General features: G+C 34.9%; 1 protein-coding gene and 1 pseudogene across 1 annotated transcript in view; both read right to left on the bottom strand.

Moving 5' to 3' along the window:
- The window catches only part of LOC100847876 (unconventional myosin-IXa-like), a 104,281-nt pseudogene extending 87,044 nt beyond the window's left edge, over positions 1 to 17,237 (bottom strand).
- Positions 1 to 19,064, bottom strand: part of MYO9A (myosin IXA) — a 388,889-nt gene that overhangs the window by 284,092 nt on the left and 85,733 nt on the right.

Below are 19,064 nucleotides of genomic sequence, written 5' to 3' on the forward strand. Positions count from 1 at the left end.
TTCTCTAGGGCATCTTCCCGACCCAGGGATTGAACCCGTGTTTTCTGCGTTGGCAGGTGGATTCTTTATCACTGAGCCACCAAGGAGATAAAATTGCAAAGAAACTACATATATACAAACAAAGATTTATTTTAAATGGTGAAAACTATAGTCTAGTTAATATTAATGAAACAATGTAATTTTCCTGGTTTTGATAATGTACTACTACTATATAAGATTCTTTTAAGGAAAACTGAATGAAGAGTACATAGAACTCTAAAAACTATATTTCCTTTGTACTCTTTTTGAAACTATTTAAAAATGGGGTATAACCTTAAAATATTTATTTTCCCATTAGTTCTTTACTTAAATTATACCACTTTTTAGATAGCCAGGACAATATCTTCAACATCTTTTAATAGCTTTGTTCTATCCTCCCGGTCAAGTTTCTAATGAAGAACGACAGAAAATAATCAAACATGAAAAACTTTATCTATAAAAATTTTCATGAATACCAAAAAATTAGAAACAACCTAAATAGCCAACAATTGGAAATAAATGAAGAAATCATGTCATAACCACACCAATGGGAGTCTATAAGGTCATTAAAAATCATGTCAAAGAATAGTTATTTAATGGCATAAAAAACTGTCTGCATATATTATCAAATCTAAAAGTACTGCTGCATGGTATGGTTTTGTTTAAGACAATTATATTTATACATAAGGAAAGAAGAATATATATAAGAAAAATTTTATGGGCAAAGTAGACATTTGCTGAAAAAAGATATATGTATCATCAAAAAAGATACACAAATCACCAATGAGCACATAAAAAGATGCTGAACATGATTATTAGGGAAATACAAACCAACGCTACAGGAGATACTACTTTAATCCCATTAAGACAGGCAATAACAAAACAACAAGGATGTGGAGAAATTGGAACCTTTATCCATTACTAGTGGGAAGGTAATGAAGCCTTTATCTCTCACTCAAGGAAAATGTACACAGCTAAAAACAGATTTATATTTGCATTTCCTTGTTTCACAAGTGAAGTCACTCAGTCGTATCTGACTCTTTGCGACCCCATGACAGTAGTAGACTATGAGGCTCCGCCGTCCATGGGATTTTCCAGGCAAAATACTGGAGTGGGCTGCCATTTCCTTCTCCAGGGGATCTTCCCAACCCAGGGATCAAACCCAGGTCTCCTGCATTGCAGACAGACGCTTTACCGTCTGAGCCAAAGACTACCTCAATTCTTCGTCCTAGATCACCACCAAATTGGTTGTTCCACTCTTATATTTATGACTCACTAATTAGGAATATTCCATAGGTAAGGTCCAAAAACCTCTACTCAGTATATACAAGCTAATAATTTCATGACTCATTTGATTTTCTAATTATCTGTTTTTCTATCTTCTCCATCTTCTCACCAATTTTCTCTAAAATATGTCTAAAATAAACTCACCAATACAACAAATATGAACTGGAAGGATCTCCTGTTAAGGCTACTAGCTGGATTTATCCTGATAACATTACTTCAGTGCCAAATATCTTTCTTTATTGTATGCAAAGGAAAAGAATCAAGCTAGTGTGATCAATTGCTCTGTGAAGAAGGGTCTCATAAATGAGCTTATACACACATCTTTACGAAATTAGACTGTCTTTCCATGAATCCCTAAATTCAGTTAGCTGCTTGAACCCAGAATGATTAATCTTAAACCAAAATATCAGACTATTTCAACTAATGTATAAAAACAGAAGCCCATACAGATCACCTCAGACATCCAAAATTGAAAGCAGTACAAAGAAACACAAACTTGGGAATTCCCTGGTGGTCCAGTGGTTAGGATATGGCACTTTCACTGTGGTGGCCCAGGTTCAGTCCCTAGTCGGGGAATTAAGGTCCCACAAGCCACTCACAGCAGTCAAAAAAAAAAAAGGAAAGAAAGAAAGTCCATGTGTTCCTGTGGCGGATTCATTTCGATATTTGGCAAAACTAATACAATATTGTAAAGTTTAAAAATAAAATAAAATTTAAAAAAGAAAGAAAGAAAGTCCATAAATTAGGAATTAGGAAATTTATAAGCATTAAATTGCTTTGGGAAATGCAACAAGTCACAGTTCCTTTTTTTTTTTTTCACACAAATCAAGAAAGTGAGATCCTTAGGTTAGGGATCTTTAATGACCAGGGTAAGAACACTGCCAGTATATTGAAATAAAGGTACATAGGATCACCAGATTAATGATTTCATTTGTTCTTGAGTAAAATCTAACATGCACATATAATGGTGATTTTTGTCAGCAGCCAACTGCCATACATACACTACAAAGATAGTAAGTCATTCAATCATTCAATTTGCTGACATTAAAGATAAGTAGAGTTGAGGTCAGATACCTGGGCTGTGAAAGTTCTTGTAGGTTAAAACAGTGAACCAAGACTTCTTATTATACGCAATAAAGAGTTGTAAAAAAGTTGTGGAGCAGAGAAGTGACAATATACATCAGAAAGACATAGTAACTCAAAATGGAAAACCTGATCAATGAAGTTAAACCATAATTCTAAATACTAAATAGATCGTCCTAATTTTAGTGTCTTACCAGGGCACTAAGAAGCTCAATTCTCTCGATGTTCAAAATGTACCCAGAAAACTTTAGATACTAAACAATGTTCTTTTGCTCATTTAAAATACAATCTTTATAAAACAGTATATGCAAAGGAAACAGGAGTTTTAATTACAAACTCAGAAAATTACTTGTACTTGTTACTTTCAAATTTTACTCAAGAATTCTTCACTGAATATGGTAAAGGTAAGCTGCGATTACCACATTCATCAATAAAAGATACTGGAGTGTTTAAATGTGGCAAAAGTTTAAAGAAAAGGTTTCAGATGGTTTGATATAAATCAAATTACTCAGTTATTACTTACCAGTAAGATTTCTCCATGGAAAGAAGAAAAAACCCATTACTTTTGCAAAAGATATAAAATGCCAGAAAAGTCTCAGAAATGAAAACATATGAACTCATTTTTAATCATTCTAGGGAAACTTTTTGTAATTGCACAACCATTTTACCAGAAGCAATCTTAGACAATATACTCTATTGTTAACTCTAACCTTATTATACGTTTTATAAAAGTTTTAAGAAGGTTTTTTTAAAGGCCTGATTTTCTTCATATTTTAAAGCCCCAGAAGTATTATTACTAAGAATTCGAGCTATTTCTTCTGTACTTCCTTGAAAACATAAACCAAACATACTTACTGTTGGTTTTTTTCATTTAGAGTATTCATGCCCTGGAGATCAGAAAGAGGTGTTCTGGGATTTTTCCGAGTTATATCTAGTGTATAGAAAGCAAAAATTTTCAATCAATGCTACCAGAAACTAAACACAAAACAGTTTTTCTAAGATCAAATGAAATTAATATACTTAAATAGCAAATATTGCTAAACATATCAGAAACATCTACACTTGATCTTAGCCAAAGGCTGAGAAGCGATATCAGAAACATCTAAATAAAAATATGAACCAAGTCCCATGACTGTTACTTATAAATCTTAGTCAACAATGAAACCAATTAGGGAATTTAATAATAAATTCTTTACATTCTTCTCTCATTTAAATATATTTAGGAAATCCAAGGGTAACTGGGCTGAAGGCCTAGAAGTATACAAGTTCTTTTATTATTTTAATATTAAATATTTAATCATTTAGTGTCCAAAAAATTCTTAATTTATTTGCATCACTTTTCAGCAACAGTATATTGCTGACATGAATTATAGATTTTAGAAATCAATTAATCTTATAAAGACACTGATAATCAAAGACGATGAATTGCTTCCTCAGAAATAACAATATTTTTTATTTTATTTTTTTAGAAATAACAATATTTTTTAAACTAAAACTCTAATTTAAAAAATAAGCAGGAGATTTGAATAGACATTTTTCCCAAAGAAGATGCACAGATGGCTCACAAGCACATAAAAAGATGCTCAACTTCATTAATCACCAGGGAAATGCAAATCAAAACCAAAATGAGACATCACTTCACACCAGTCAGAAAGGCTATCATTAAAAAACACAAACAATAAGTGCTGGCAAGGATGTGGAGAAAGGCAGTGCTCATACACTACTGATGGGGATATAAATTGGTGCAGCCACTGTGAAAACAGTATGGAGGTTTCTCAAAAACTAAAATGGAACTACTACATGATCGAGCAATTCCACTCCTGGATACACATCTGGAAAAAATGAAAATGCTAATTTGAAAAGACACATGCACTCAATGATCATAGCAGTCCTGTTTATAACAGCTAAGTAATGGAAGCAACCCATGTGCCCATCAGCCAACAACTGGCATAAGAAGATGTGGTGTATGTGTAGGTACACACACACACACACACACACACACACACAGAGGCATATTACTCAGATACTAAAAAAAATAAAATACGGCCATCTGCAGCAGTGGAGAGACCTAGAAAATATTATGCTTAGTGAAATAAGTCAGACAGAGAAAGACAAATACTATATATAACTTATATGTGGAATCTAAAAAAAAAATACCAATGAGTGTATATGTAAAACAGCAACAGACTCACAGATACAGAAAACAAACTTGTAGTTACCAAAGAGGAGAGGGAAGATGGAAGGGACACAATAGGGATATAGGATTAAGAGACAGAGATTACTATATATAAATAGTAAAAGTATTTCTACTTGAGATAAAAATCTTGTATGTGGAAAATACTAAGAAATTCACAAAACAATATTAGGACTATTATTAAATAAGTTAAGCAAAATTACAAGATATAAGATCACTATTTAAAAATCCACTTTGTTTCTATACAATAGCAACTAACAATTGGAAATGAAATTAAGAAAACAATCCCATTAATAATAGCATTAAAATAATATAAAAGGAATGAGTTGAACAAAAAAATACAAAATATATACTGAAAAACTACAAAGTATCTTAAAAAATAATTTAAAAAGGAAACCTAAATAAATGGAAAGCCATCTCTGCTCATGGACTGGAAAACTTAATACTGTTTTAAGATTGCAATGTTCCCAAATTCATTTATAGATCAATGCAATCTCTCTTAAAATTCCAGCTGTTTGTGTTTTTTTTACTAAAATGAATAAGCTGACCCTAAAACTGATATGGCAATACAAATGGCCCAGAATAGCAAAACTAATGTTGAAAAAGAGAACACAGTTGGACATACTTTCTGAATGAAAAACTTACTATAAACATATAGTAACTGAGACAGTATAAAGATAGACAAATAGATCAATGGAAAGGAACAGAGACTACAGAAATAAACCTTTACATGTATGATCAAAAGAAATTTGACAAAGGTGCCAAGACAATTCAGTGAGAAAAGAATAATCTTTCAACATAAACTGAGAAAACTAGATAACCACACGGAAAAGAATGAAGTTGGTGATCCAGTGGTTAACTTTGCCTGCCAATGCAGAAGGCAGGGGTTTGATCCCTTGTGGGGAAGCTAAGATCCCCACATGCCTCATGGCCAAAAATTCAAAACATAAACAGAAGCAATACTGTAACAAAGACTTCTAAAACAGTCCACATCAAAAAAAAAAAAAAAAACAAGAATGAACTTGGATCAAAGACCAAAATATAAATGGTAAAAGTACAAAACTCTTAAAACGTGGGAGTAAATATTTCCGACCTTGGATTAAGCAATAGTTCTATAGCTATGACATCAAAAGAATAAGCAACCAGAGAGCAAACTGATCAACAAGAAATTATCAAAATCTAAAACTTCGGGGTTTCAAAGGATTCTATATCAAGCAAGTGAAAAGGCAATCCACAGAATGGTAGAAAATGCCAAATCAAATATCTGATGAGAAACTTGAATCTAGAATATTAAAAGAACTTTCGCAACTGAATAATATTAAGACAACCCAAGTTTAAAAAGAACAAAGGATATGAATAGGCATTTATCCAAAGATGACAAGCAAATGGCTAATAAGTACATAAAAAGATGTTCAATATGATTAGTCACCAGAGAAATGAAATTAAAATCATGAGATTGTACTTCACACCCCCTGTGCATGCGTGCTAAGTCACTTCAGACATGTCCGACTCTTTCCAACCCCATGGAGCCCACCAGGCTCCTCTATCCATAGGATTTTCTAGACAAGAATACTAGAGTGGGTTGCAATTTCCTCTCCATCACACACCCTAGCATGACTATAATAAAAATTACAGATAAATGTTGGCAAGGACACGTAAAAACTGGAACCTTGTATATACTCATATGCATGTGCTGCATGCTCAATCATCTGACTCTGTGACCCCATGGACTGTAGCCCACCAGGCTCCTCTGTCCACAGGATTCTCCAGGCAAGATAACTGCAGTGGGTTGCCATTTCCTCCTCCAGGGGATCTTCCCCACTCTGGGATCGAACCCACATCTCCTGTGTGTCCTGCACTGCTAGGTGGACTCTACCACTGTACCACCTGGGAAGTCCTTCATGAATACACTGCTGAATGTGAAATGACACAGTTACTTTGGAAAACAGCTAGCAGTTCAAGAAAAAATTAAAAAGTTGCCATTTGACCCAGAAATTTCACTACTAAGTATATACCCAGGAGAACTGAAGACATAACATCTATACCCATATAAAAACTGTTACGGAAAACATATGTCTTGGGATCAACAAATTCAGATAGAACTTTGAACAACTTTATTTTCTTACATATCTGAATGCATTGATTTCATTTCACTTATCCAATTCCTAAGTCATGGATATAAATTATCCTTATGACAAATTATCATTTTCTATTCTCCATACCATTCTTTTCTCCTGCATATTGACACATAATCATCTCAGGTCTTTCCTTAATACTATTAATGCAATTTTCAATTATGTTTCCTCTACTTATTGAGATCACATAGTTGTTGATTTATACCTCTGCTTTTAGCTCAAAACCTGTTTCAGTATCATTCTGATTATTTCATAGTCTTAAATTTGTGCTACTGCTTTACTGGATTCATGTTCTTAAATTCTTCTTAAACTGTCAACTGCTCACAGGGAATTTCTTCCCTTTTTTTGGAGTATCTTCCTTGTAAACGCAATAGGGTATTTCTTTTATGCACGTTTCTTTTATGATATCATTTAAACTTTTTGAAAAACCCATTGTGAGACTCTAATTGGTGATGTAAATCTATTCATACTTTTATTAATTTAAAATCATAGTACTTATTTCTCATATTTTATTTCATATTTATTTCACTCTTCAAACTTATTTTTTTCCCGATACATGAAGGTTTCTTATGCTACTTTAAAAGATAAAGATTCTGGGAAATCTGTGATGGTCCAGTAGTTAGGACCCTGCGTTTTTGCTGTGGAAGGCAAGGATTCAACCCCTGATCAGGAAACTAAGGTTCCAAGAACAGTGGAGAGTGCCCCGGCTGCTGCTAAGTCACTTCAGTCGTGTCCGACTCTGTGCGACCCCATGGACGGCAGCCCACCAGGCTCCCCCATCCCTGGGATTCTCTAGGCAAAAATACTGGAGTGGGTTGCCATTTCCTTCTCCAATGCATGAAAGTGAAAAGTGAAACTGAAGTTGCTCAGTCGTGTCCGACTCTTAGCGACCCCGTGGACTGCAGCCCACCAGGCTCCTCCGTCCATGGGATTTTCCAGGCAAGAGTGCTGGAGTGGGGTGCCATTGCCTTCTCCGGCAGAGTGCCCCACTCCCCCACAAATATTCAATTTTTGTTATTACTGTGTTTGTCTATAAGGTAGACCTTCATGTTTGTTTACCCATATTGATTTCCAAAATTTGATAAATAGCCATATTTTACCAACTCAATAAAAACAGCTCCCTGACATACCTCCAGGCTTCATCAAAATATATACTGGCATACCTTGTACGTGTTTCTGTCGACCATTTTCAAACAGGAATTCTAGTCATGTAACATTTTTAGAATATTTTAAATTATGTTAGTGCAAGTCTCTGTATATGGCAATAGCCAAAGGGCTTTGGCATTCATTATCACATTTGAGTCTCGCACTGCCCCTGTGCAGAGGGACTGCCTTTCAGAGAAGGAAACTGAAGCTCTGAGAAACACCTTCCACACACAGTAACACAAGGGCTAAGTGGCAGAGCCAGAATTTGGGCCTAGTCCTGCCTGACTCCAAATGCCAGGCTGTTTCTCATCTCTGAGAGTAATGTGAAGGTCCCTATGTCATAATCTAAGTGCCCCGCCACAAACCTCAGGTCTTCCAAGAACTGGAGCCTTCCTCAATATTAGGCAAGCAGGCTGCTGGTTCCCACTCTGATCTGGAGGAAGCCCTTATGAATAAGGTGCAGACATTTCCTGGGGTTTCTATATTTTTTTTTTAATATTCTTAATTCCATGAAAAATAGTCTTTTTTACATATCTATAATTTATGTCAGGCTTCATGATTAAGCAATTAATTTTTTAAATTATGGCAAAATTTACACATTGCAAAACATATTCATTGTAAGCATATAGTTGGTCAAGTATAGGGAAAAACTGCCACTGAAGAAGATATACTGAGTGACTAATAAAGCTGGCAATCTTTAAAGAGCCTAGGGATCATTCATGTATCTTCTTTTCTAAGCGTATGCTTAAACCTCTTGACCCGTAGAGGTCAAGTTTCAGTAGAAACCAAAAGAGTAATTTTTGAAATTGATAAAGCTTGAGTCCAGTACTGATCAGTAGAACTTTCTTTGAGGATGAAAATGTTCTCCAGCTATACTCTTCAAAACTGTAGCGATTAGCTACATATTGTTATTAAACACCTGAAGTTTTTTTAAAAAATTAAAAAACAGTTTTTTCTTATTGCAGTTTTTTCATATTTTGTCTTCGAGTCCATTATCAGTTATGTATTATAAGTTATTATGAACATTGCTTCTCAGGCTATGAGATGCTTTTTCTTTTAACAATATCTTGAAAGTTTTCAATTTTGATGTTTCTCTTATTGCAGTTTTTCATATTTTGTCTTCGAGTCCATTATCAGTTATGTATTATAAGTTATTATGAATATTGTTTCTCAGGCTATGAGATGCTTTTTCTTTTAACAATATCTTGAAAGTTTTCGATTTTGATGAACTTCAATGATTAATATCAGTTTTTTTTCTTTTACACTTCATGCTCTTACGTTCCATCTAATAAATTTTGTCCCAAGACTGCAAAGATCTTCTCTCAGGTTTTCTTGTGTAAATTTAACATTTTATTCTTTGCAAAGAGCTGCATGACCCATTTCAAGTTAATGTTTATGTATAATATAAGGTAAGGATCAAAGTTCTCTTGAACATTCTATTTGCCATGAGGTGATGGGTTTGGATACCAAGATCTTAGTTTTTTGACTGTTGAGTTTTAAGCCAGCCTTTTCACTCTCCTCTTTCACTTTCATCAAGAAGCTCTTTAGTTCTTCTTCGCTTTCTGCCATAAGGGTGGTGTCATCTGCATATCTGAGGTTATTGATATTTCTCCCAGCAATCTTGATTCCAGCTTGTGCTTCATCCAGCCCAGCTTTTCTTGTAACATTGTCTAATCTTGGTTATATTCATTATATTCATTCTCTCTCCTCAATCTTTTGATGTCTATACCATACGTAAATGTCTTATTCATTTCAAATAACAGTATTTTTGTCTTCTCTCATATTTCTTGATCAGAATGGCTAGAACTACACTATCCAGGTACAGCAGCCACCAGATATATGTGGCCATTCAAATTTAAGCTGCTTTAATTAAATTCCAGTTTAAAATTTTTAAAAAAACTTCAGGTGTTTAATAACAATATGTAGCTAATCGCTACAGTTTTGAAGAGTATAGCTGGAGAACATTTTCATCCTCAAAGAAAGTTCTACTGATCAGTACTGGACTCAAGCTTTATTAATTTCAAAAATTGCTCTTTTGGTTTCTACTGATTTTCTCTAATGCTGTCAGCTTTCTATTCAGTGGTTTTAGTTCCTTATTCTTTACTTCCTTCTACTTATTTTGGGTTTAATATGCTCTTCTTGTTGTAGATTCATAAAGTAAAAGCTTAGATCACTGATTTTTAACCTTATTTCTTTTCTTAGATAAGAATTTAAAGCTATTGGTTTTCTTCAAAGCACTTTAGCTGCATTGCTGCTGCTGCTGCTGCTGCTAAGTCACTTCAGTCGTGTCCGACTCTGTGCGATCCCATAGACAGCAGCCCACTAGGCTCCTCTGTCCCTGGGATTCTCCAGGCAAGAATACTGGAGTGGGTTGCCATTTCCTTCTCCAATGCATGAAAGTGAAAAGTGAAAGTGAAGTCGCTCAGTTGTGTCCAACTCTTAGAGACCCCATGAACTGGAGCCTACCAGGCTCCTCCGTCCATAGGATTTTCCAGAAAAGAGTACTGGGGTGGGGTGCCATTGCCTTCCCCGTAGCTGCATTACACAAGTTATAAATTGCTGGTCCCTCATCTTGTTCATGAACATTACAGTATCTTATATCCCAAGAAGGTCAGAAGTATGGGTTTAAATTGAAGGAACATTCTATCACACCCTCCTTCACTCTTTCTTTTCCCAGCATCTTATTTCTTCCCTTTCCAGGGCTCCTGATCTTTGTGGGAGTTGCAGCTCATGCTCCTAAGAACCCTAATTTCTTCCCTCTCTTCTAATTTCCTCCCTGCAAATCTCAGAGACTAATCAATGTAGAGAGAAGGTGGGAGACCAGAAATGAAATGGAGGAGGAAAAGCCACAATACCTTTTATGTCTAAACCTCAAAGGTCACACACTGTCACTTCTGCCACATTGGATTTGTTAGAAGGAAATCAATAAGTACTCTATGTGCCTTTTGAAGGGAGGAGTATCAAAAAATTGATGGACACATTTTAAACCCCCAGAACAATATCATAATTTTTACCCTAAAAAAACCATAAATCTTTTTAAAAGAACTAGATAAGGAAAGAAAATATGTATAGTCATATTTTATACCTATGTATTACTTCTGGTTTCTTTATTCCTTATAATAATTCATGGATCAGTAAACTAAAGTACAGATCAAACCCACTGCCTATTTTTGCATGGCCTGTAAGCTAAAAGAGATTTTTAACTTTTAAATGACTGAAGGAAAAAAAATCAATGAAAGAGTATTTTTGTGACATGTGGAAATTATATGGAATTTAAATACCAGTGTCTATAAAAAAATTGTATTGGAATGTAGCCATGCTCATTTATTTATGTATTGTCTATAACTCTTTCAGAACTGAGTTGTTTCAACACAACATATGACCCACAAAGCCTAAAATATTTATCATCTGACTCTTCTCAGAAAACATTTACCAACCTCTACTATACATCCAAGTTACCATCTGATTGTCATTTCCTTTTAACCTAAAGAATTTCCATTATTTCTCCTCTTGGAACACATATCATGGATAAAGTCCCTCAGATTATCTATTTAACTGAAAATGTCTTCATCACAGCTTCTTTTTAAAGTATGTTTTTAATATTTTTATTTATTTGGCTGCCCCAGGTCTTAGTTGCAGCACGGGGGATCTTTGAACTTTGATCTTCATTGCAGTATGTAGGATCTTTCAGTTGTGGCATACAAACTCTTAGTTGTGGCATGTGGGATCAAGTTTCCTGACCAGGGATCAAACCGAGCCCCTTGCACTGTGAGGGCACAGTCTCAGCCACTGGATCACCATCAGGGAAGTCTCTATTTCAGCTTCACTTTTGAAAGATACTTTCCTTAACTGATGATTGGACATTGTGGATGATGCACTGTAATAACAATGAATTCCGTTACGTTTTTCTGCAGACTTGATTTTTCTTCTAATAGACAATTAACTCGTCTGATCTCATAGCTTTTACAGCTGTTTTTGTTTTCTGGGTCTTGTTCTATTGGATTTTAAATTTAAGCCTCCATTACTTTCAATGAGCAGACAGGTGTTAATCATATCATTATAAGCAAGTCTCATTTTATTGCACTTCACTTTATCATGCTTTGGAGATACTGCATTTTTTACAAGGAGATGTGTGGCAACCCTGTGTTGAGCATGTCTATCAGCACCGTTTTTCCAACAGCATTTGCTCACACAGTGTCTCTGTGTCACATTTTGATAATGCTTGCAATATTTCAAAGTTTTCCATTATTACAAAATTTATTACAGTGATCTGTGATCAGTGATCTCTGATGTAACTACTAGTCCCTGAAGGCTTGGATTATAGTTACCACTTTTTAGCAATAAAGTATCTTTAATTAAGGTATATCATTTTTTTCCAATATAAAACTATTGAACAATTGGTAGATTACAGTATAGCATAAATATAATTTTTATGTGTACTGGGAAACCAAAAAATTCATGTCACTCCCTTCATTGTGATATTTGCTTTATTACAGTGATCTAGAATCGGCCCTGAAACTGCTCAGAGGTATGCCTGCATTCTCCTATATTTAATGTAATTTCCTCTGGGCTCCTTTCAAGATTTCCTTTTTATTTCTGGCATTTAGCAACTTGCCTACAATGTGTCTAGTAGTGGTTTTCTTTTGTATTGGTTCTAGCTGGAGGTCACTGATTGTCTTGAATCTCCAAGTTAGTTTTTCTCAAACATGAGTAGTTTTTAATCTACCATTTCAGCCACGATAGTTTTTTGCCTCTTCTCTCTCACCTCTACTTCTGGGATTCTAACTAAAGACAGAGAGAATTCAGCTATCCCCCAAGAGGAGCTATGAAGAAACAACAAAAGGCCTTCAGTTTTAAAAAATCAGTAAATTGCACTTGTGTTTTTCAAAAATTATCTATTTGGTTTGCAATTCTATTTACTTATTTATCTTTTTGGCCATATTGTGTGGCTTGCAGGATCTTAATCCCTGACCAGGGATTGAACCCGTATGCTCTGCATTGAGAGCACAGAGTCTTAACCACTGGGCCGTCAGGGAAGTGGTTTATACTACCCTTCGACAGAGCTCCTACAGTCTCCCCCAAATACTCAGAGCAGTCAGCTAGGTATGGATGGCTCTAAGTTTGGATGTTAGCCTTTTGGCAGCTCTCTCCATTCCAGGATTTTCCTCCTAAACTTCAAGCTTCTTTACCAGTCCTCAACTTAGTCCTCTGACACTTCAAACCAGTTTAGTGTGGTTTTCTGTCCCTCGAGCTATGGGAGTTGGGGAGTACATTGTGTAAAAAGCCACAAATTTCCAATTCTTACGCATGGACTTCCCCAGTGGCTCAGACAGTAAAGCATCTGCCTACAATGCGAGAGACCGGGGTTCAATCCCTGGGTCAGGAAGATCTCCTGGAGAAGGAAATGGCAACCCACTCCAGTATTCTTGCCTGGAAAACCCCATCGATGGAGGAGCCTGGTAGGCTACAGTCCATGAGGTCACAAAGAGTCAGACACGGCTGAGAGACTTCACTTTCTTTCTTTCTACCCACTACTTTACTTACTTTAAAGAATAAACTTCCCACTAGTTTCTGCTTCTTTTTGGTCTGTTAGTATTTTTGGTCTCTTTTCCAGTGTTTTTAATAAACTGTTACCTTAAATTAGTCCCCAGTTTTTTTTAAAACAACCTCCCAAACTTGAATTTATAATTTTATATATTATAAAATTTTAATTATTGGTAGTACTATAATGGAAAATAGCACAAACTACCTAAAGTAATGGAAAAGTCCACTTCTACAAATGTAGAAATAAACTTGCAAGAGTACAATGTACAATATCCTCCTGCAGCTCATGATGAAATTGGTGCCTTCCTATTCTACACCCATACATACCTACCTGGAAACAATCAGGTCTGTGAGTCATGAAAATTGACAAAGCAAATAAACTACTTGGAATTATTTAAAAGTTAAAAAGAACTCATTTAAGTGCCCCCTCAAGAGATTTGTAGACTGTTTTCAATATTATCTCCTGGATTAAAAGATTTAGAAAAGGAAGATGTGTATTTGGAATAAAGACTTGTATACCTTTTAAAAACAAGAGCAATAATTAACAGTAACATTTAAGATGTATTTTTTAATTAAATACTTACCTTTGCTTTTCTAGAATGAGAAAATATTTTAATAATATTTTTCAAAATGTATTACACATTTTCTTATACCAAAACAGCATAGTAAGAAGAACTGAAGAAAGAATCCACAACATTTGCCTTTAGGAATTCTACTTATATTCTCCTTTTACTGATAATTAAACACTAATATTCCATGGAATTTCAATCACAGAATTGTGAAGTTAACAAAGTAAATCTGTGATCAGTAAAAAGCTCAAAATACAAGACTAACTAATTTAGGTCCATTATATTATATGCAAACTGCTGAGTTAGTATTCTTAAGTATTCTTAGTATTCTTAAGGATCCCTTTATTCTCACTACAGCAATAGCAACAGCCAAACAACAATAATTCCACAACCAAAGAATCCATTTTCATGCAGAATGAGTAGAACAAATAGAAAAGGAGAAAATGAAGACCAAGGGCATCTTTTCACACCAATTTTATATTAAAAAAAAAAGAAGAAGAACACCCATTATGACTCTATCATTCTTCCTTAAGCCAAAACATTAACTGGTGGTTTTGCTCCAAACCAGACATGGCAAAGTCTGATAGGAGAAGTATAGTCAAACTAAGTGGATTTGCCAATGATACATGAAAACAACACTGCTGATGTTGAAGTTCAAGTATAAATAAGCATAAAATCAGCAGGAATTCAAAAGAGAGGAAATTATTGGCACTGTTAAGTATGTTAATTATCTTGATTGTGATGAGTTCACATATATGTCAAAACTGTATGCTTTGGCCTGCAGTTTATTCTACCTCAACTAGATTTCAATAAAGTTCAGAAAAAAATCAACACTCATTTTTACTCATCACTTGGATACTTTAAAGACAAAAATGGAAATCAATTAAAAGTTTGTTAACGAAGTATAAATAACAACTCAAGAATCATAGATAAATAGTCATCCAAATTAAAAGAACATGTATATTATCTTTATGTATATATCAATTCTTTCTTTATATCAAGAAAAAGAATGAAAGTCTCAATGGTGGTATCCTGAGACTCTCTGGTCAAAGGACGATAGAGGTCACATTGTCTATTCCATTTAGGTTCCACTTAGGTGTAGAATGCTCCTGGTTTCCATTTCCAAATGGATGTGATAACACAGAGTTTATTAATCAGCATTTGCAGCCTTACTGTACTTCTCTTCTTGCACCTCTGCAGAATCTCTAAGCTCCTCTGGTGGACTGGGTGTTGGAGAAAGCTTAATACTATCCATACTTTTCAAAACTGCACATGGCGCTGTGTCATCATGTCCTTAGGAAGCAAAGAAAAACAAAAAATGGAGAAAAGAAAAAGACATTATATAAGCCCACACCAACAGAGAATCAAGGACAATGCTGCCAACTATTATAAAAATGTATCAAGTAATTGTGGTTAAATGTGAATAATTTTTCCAATTAATTTGAAGAAATTACACAAAAAGAAAAAAACAAAGGTCCTGTTTAGGTATTCAAAGTATTCTTTTTCAGTACTCAACATGTTGTGTTAACACCACACTAAAAATCTCTAATTTAAAATACTAGGGAAATTACAAAAACAATTTGTATGGTGCCTTTTTAAATGGACTCATTTTTATCAGGTCTGAAATATAATTAGAATACAGTTGGCAACAATGTAAGAAACACTGATGGAATCCCAAAGAGAAACAAACCAAAATAATTTACCAAAAGTTAAACTTTCACAAATCTCGCAATTAACCACACTTGTAGGAAATCCAAGTGTGTCAATGTTGAAAAAGTAGAAAGAAAAGCACCACAGAACAGGAAAACCCAGCAGCACTTCTGTATTTATAAATCTAAAACAAAGCTGGAGAATCTGTCAAAATTAACTATTGGGAAGAAAGGGAAGAGAGCACATTCAAGCAAGGACCAAAGCCCCAGATTAGTGTTACTGAAACAGTGGGTCACTCGAGCAAGTAAAGAGAGAAGGAAGATTGTACCGTAAACATTAGGAATAAATGGATTTAAAGAGAATTCGGGTTTTCCAGGCTTGGAAGGTGTTGAGAATCATTTATACGGAGAACATCTCTAGAGTTAGGACATTAAGTTCAAATATAAGTAACTTTGCCTTTAAAACACAAAAGTGAATAGTTTAAAACAGACAGAGGCAAACTAAGCAACACATAATTATGTACTAAAGTTCCACTAGTATGCACGTACTGTATAATTAGGAACAAGATACTATCTATGAATAGTTCTAGAGGAAGATCATTTTAAAAGTTAAACAGAGGCAGAGTAATTCAAAGAGGTTTGCAAAGCATGGTTTAATCAAACTATAATTCCTTAAACTGGATACCAACACCCAGAGAATAGGCATCAACTTCTCAGCTAAGGAGATAGAAACTCATGATGCCATAACAATAGATTACAATAGACAGACACAGGTATACATATTTGTATATCTGATATATAGTCAGGTTTTTGTACAATATTTTAAGAATTCATACTAGTTCATTTAAAATAAGCTAAAAAACATTATCTCATTTATTTAGTATGGAGAAGTCCATAGTTGCAAACTGTTCAAAAGAGACAAGTTTTACCAAGTTACCACCATTTCTTAATCAAGAGATACCTCAATAAAAATATTCTATTCTCAATAATCTCCCACCTTGATTGGGTGCTTAGAGAAGGAATGCTTAGGCTCAGATGAGCCTACATTTGGCTAGTAACACGGTGGGGTACAGTTGGGAGGCTATCAGTGGAGGGGGACCATTTGAGGAAAAAAACACCTCGTGAGTTCTACTCATACTCTATCCAAATTGTAATTTTCTAAAGTTATCACCAGACTTTCAGGCCCTTCAATAACTAATGATATACAGCAGTCAGAAATAATTTAAGAAAATTATGGTATTAAAGTGTTTTGTATAAAAGTTCAGAATATTAAATATACTAAATTATCATGTAATCTTAAGTTAAAACTCACTCAAAATTGATATAGCCATTGTACTCATATTAGTCTCTCAGTCGTGTCCAACTCTTTGCAACCCATGGACTGTAGGCCGCCAGGCTCCTCTGTCCATGGGGATTCTTCAGGCAAGAATACTGCAGTGGGTTGCTATGCACTCCTCCAGGGGATCTTCCCAACCCAGGGATCGAACCCAGGTCACTCGTATTGCAGGTGGATTCTTTACCATCTGAGCCACCAAGGAAAGCCCCACTAAGCACAATTTCAACTGGATAATGGGTAATTTCTATCTGTGATCATTTTGTGTCTTACCGGCATACCTACAATTCAGGTATGAATGAAATTCTTTCATTTTGCTTTCTATGCCTTCTTTTAACTCTTTACCAATTTTAAAAGATTGCTTTACACACTCTAATACTATTTCTAAACCTTAAATTGATATTCCTCTCTTTGTTGTGTTCAGCAGCTCCCTGTCAAGATAATTTGGTTTCCTAGGATGGTTTTATAAGTACATTTGCAGTGGAGTCTCAGACTCTTAAAAGGTTTATTTAGTGTTTGCTTGTGCTAGTTTCTAGTCTAGTCTGGATAACTTCTCAGTCTGAGATTATGCATCAAACTGCATAAATTCCCATGCATGGTTAACAGCCATAACCCATGCATGGTGAAGATACAGAACACTAATTTTTTTAGGCAAGCTTTGTTCTCAAACTTTATCCAAGGCCTTACACATATTGATAAGATTATTCTTGTTCCTCCTAGCAGGGCCAATAAACAGAATTTTTTCAATTATCTTTTCAGTGACAGAAAAGTTCAAGCTCTTTGAAGCTCCTTATACCACATAACAGGGGCTTAATTCCAGCTTCCTCGTAGCATTCAAATCTGAAACCATGTCTCTGATCCTGTAACAGTTTCTATAATGCCAGTTCCCAGGCCTTTTTTAAAGGTATATTTTTAATGGCCATTTTTTAAAGATAAATTTCACATACCATAAAATTCACTAATCTCAAGTACATAGTTTGATAAGCTTAAACAGTTACATCATGTATCCTCAATCAAGATACAGAACATTTTCATCACCTCAACCAGTTCTTGTATTCCCTTCTGGTAAATATCATTCCTACCCCTCCCAGAGTCAACCAAGTAAAGATCTATGTATTATTTAACCTGTTCTTAAACTAAGTGAAATCATACAGTACATATTCCTTCTCATGTCTGGCTTTCTGACTAAATTATTTTTATGGACTCATTCAGCCTATCAATTAGTTTAGTTATTTAATTGCTAAATAATGTACAAGGGTAGGAATAATATCACAACTTGGTATTCGTTTCTTTCACTGATGGATATCTGGATGTTTCCATGTGGGGGTTATTATAAATAAAGCCACTATAGACATTCATTCTGTGTGCGTTTGTATATAATAGCTTCATAGAAATACAATTCACATAGCACACAATTCACTTATCTAAAGTGTACAATTCAGAGGTTTTTTAGTAAAATTCCGAAAGCTGTTTAACCATCATCACAACCAATTTTAGAATACCTTCATCATATCAAAGAGAAACCCTGTATTTTTAAACCATCACTTCCCTTCTCATTTCCCAGTCTTCCCACTCCAGTCCTAGGCAAACACTAATCTATATTCTATATACAGATTTGCCTATTCTAGAAAATTGATATAAATGGAATCATACAGTATGTGACCTTTTGTGCCTTACTCTTTCACTTAACAAAATGTTTTCAAGCTTCATCCACGTTGTAGCATGTACTAGTACCTCATTCATTACATGACAGAATAGTACTCCATTGTATGGATACAGCAGTTTATCCATTCAATTGCTGATGAATATTTGAATTGTTCCTATCAATATCTTTCGGCTACTATTAGTATGTTGCTAAGAATATCTGGTACAAGTTTTGTTTGAACACCTGTTTTCAATTCTTTAAGGTATCTACCTAAGAGAGGCTGCTGCTGCTAAGTCGCTTCAGTTGTGTCCGACTCTGTGCGACCCCATAGATGGCAGCCCATCAGGCTCCCCCGTCCCTGGGATTCTCCAGGCAAGAACACTGAAGTGGGTTGCCATTTCCTTCTCCAAAGCATGAAAGTGAAAAGTGAAAGGGAAGTCGCTCAGTCGTGTCCAACTCTT

Source organism: Bos taurus, chromosome 10 (assembly GCF_002263795.3).
Source record: "Bos taurus isolate L1 Dominette 01449 registration number 42190680 breed Hereford chromosome 10, ARS-UCD2.0, whole genome shotgun sequence".
In the NCBI taxonomy this organism is placed as follows: Eukaryota; Metazoa; Chordata; class Mammalia; order Artiodactyla; family Bovidae; genus Bos; species Bos taurus.